A 3,032-nucleotide genomic window follows, 5' to 3' on the forward strand; every position below is an offset into this window, starting at 1 on the left:
CCTCTACCTTAAGAATATATCCCAAATTCCATGACTGCTTCCCACCGCACCCCCCACCTTCCTGGTCAAGCTACCATCCTATCTCTTGCTTGGATGATGTATTAGTCGGAGTGTACCACAGAAACAGAACCAACAGATGTGCTTAGATTTATTTTAAGGAACTAGCTAATGCTATTACAGAGGTAAAAACCCAAAATCTGCAGGGTAGGCCAGCAGGCTGAAGATCCAGGGAAGAGGTGCAGTCCAAGTCCAAAGGCAGTCTGCCAGCAGGATTTCTTCTAGCTCGGGGGAGGTCAGTCTTTGTTGTATTCAGGTCTTCAACTGATTGGATGAGGCCCACCCACATCAAGGAGGGTAATCTGCTTTACTTAAAGTTCACCAATTTAAATATTAATCTCATATAAAAAACACCTCAGAAATATCCAGGGTAGTGTCTGACCAAGTATCTGAACACTGTCACCCAGCCAAGCTGACCCATGAAATTAACCATCACAGAGGATATCAGACTCTTCCCTGACCTCCCAGTTTCTGCCATCAGCCCCCTTCAATCCATTCAACACAGCAGCGATCCTGTCAGAGCCAGAAGTCACGTCATGTCATAGCTCTGCTTAAAACCCCAAAGCCTCCTCCAGTGGCTCTCTCAGATGAGGCAGCAAAGTCCTCCCTATGATTTAAGAGATGCCTCTTGATCTCCCTGTTACCTCTCACTTCATCTGCCATCTCCCGTTCAATCATTCTATTCCAGGGGCACACAGTATTAACAGATACAGAAGGTTGGGCACAGTGGCTCACGCCTGTAATCCTAGCACACTGGGAGGCTGAGGCAGGAGGATCACTTGAGCTCAGGAGTTTGAGGTTGCTGTGAGCTAGGCTGATGTCATGGCACTCTCCTCAGGGCAATGGAGTAAGTAAGACTCTGTCTCAAAAAAAAAAAAAAAAATAGATAACAGAGACACTCCAGTATTTTATCAATGGGAAAACTACCTAATAAACTAAATCTGTTAAACAGACCAAAAAGGTCTTTAAAAAACATGGACAGAAACCAGGAATCGTCAGAGAGTAACAGAGGCATACACCAAATCTACACAAGGCCTAAACACTGAAAAGCAACAAGGCCTAAAGAAAAAAGGAATATGCTTTGGGGTCAAACACATCCCTCCCACAATACAACATATGTGGGCTGGGACAAGGCAAGTTCCTTAACTTCTCTGAAACTCCCCATCTGTCAGGACTGAGGCTGCCCAGGGTGCCTGTGTCACCTGTCACGATGCTCGACACAGCAGGCATTCAGCTTCAACAGGACATACCAAGAGGGAAAACTGAAATAAGACAAAAGGGAATGGGCTGAAAGTATCACCAGATACTGGAAATGTGAAAGCTTTCTTCAGTGAAGCCTTCTCCAGGACAGAGAACACTTTAAGGTGCTGAAGAGCCAAAGACACACGCGTGAGAAGTAAGCAAGAACGTCATTAGCCAGGACTTGACGTGCACTGTGGAGACAGAGCTAAGTCCACCACAGAAATGACAAAGACACCCTGGGCAGAAGGGCAAGACTGCCAGCAGCCGCCCTAGGACCACAGGCTGCAATCCAGAGGAAAGCTGGCACCAACAACTCTGAAGAACGCTCAAAATGGCATAATACGGCCACTAAGGTTTTCCTTTTCATGCACCGAGGTGAAGAAACAGAATGTAAGGACAAAGAGCATAATCCACAATGAGCATAAAGGAATGAAATACCACACCATGTGGACAAGGAGAAACAGGGAAATCCATAAAATCACTCCAAGTATGATTTATAAAACTACTCACCCACTTCACCAGCACCTCCCCACTGGCGCCTGGCAAGGCTTTTGTCAGGGAGAAACTCACACTGGGGGACCCCACAGGGGCCTGCACCCACTCACGCAACTCTTACCTATGACACAGACTGGTATTTTCTATTTCTCCTCTTTTTTTAATGCTGGTGGTCACTACTCATCAAACTGATTTAACAATGCTCTCCTAGGCTGGACTCCAGGGATGGAATGCAAACCAATCTTTCCCGTGAGCCCTACCAAACACGGTGCCCTGTGCGATACCCTGTGCTTACAAAAGCCTGTCTTCCCCAATGGCAAACGCTTTCTTGCTGATATCAAAACCTCAAACTCTCCTTTACTGGACAGACGTCACTGAAGAAGTACTTGATCGTCCACTGTATGCCAGGTTCGTGGGCCAGCTCAACCTGAATCTGAACCCCAGCTCTGCCACTGTCATACAGTGCCGCCGTAACAAATGACTGCAAATTTAGCAGTGCAAAACACAAAAATGCATTACCTCACAAGTCCACGTGGACTCGACTAGGTCCTCTGCTTAGGGTCCAAGGCCAAAAGCAAGTTGGCCACAATCAGTTCCCTGCAATTGCAGGACTGGGGTACCCACTTCCTTACCAGCTGTTAGCCGGGATCCAGATTTGCTCCTCGCTACCCACATTCCTTTCCATGTGGCCCCTTCTAGCAACACATTTCAAATCTCTGACTCTAGTCTGAGAAAGTTTTCTGCTTTTAAGGGCTCATGTGATTAGACAGGGCCCACCCTGGTAATCTACGTAATCTCCCTATTTTAAGATCTGTAACCTTAACTACGTCTGCAAAACCCCTTTTCCCTTTCCCATGCAACACTGCATATTAACAGGTTCCAGGGGACATCTTGTGGGGGGCGGGGTCATTCTGCCTATCACAACAATTTGCTACAGGAAGTTGGGTAAGTCACTTTACCACCCCCCGCCAAGCTTATTTCTTAATAATGCCATCAACCTCAAAGGGTTGCTGTGATTAAATAATGTAGCTACATTTAGTTGAGTGCCTACTACATGCTAGAAACTCTGGCATTGGATCTACACGTGTGCAGAGCCCCAGAAGGCACCTGCAGAGGAAGGTGATCTAAGCTAGCACTATTCACAGGCCAACATTGTTTGCCTGCCTCTCACTAGTTAAGTACTAAAGTTAAAATGTTTATGGCAATTTCACAAAATAATTTTATATATGTCAAACCTA

This window comes from Propithecus coquereli, unplaced genomic scaffold (assembly GCF_000956105.1).
Source record: "Propithecus coquereli isolate 6110/MARCELLA unplaced genomic scaffold, Pcoq_1.0 Scaffold256, whole genome shotgun sequence".
Lineage (NCBI taxonomy): Eukaryota > Metazoa > Chordata > Mammalia > Primates > Indriidae > Propithecus > Propithecus coquereli.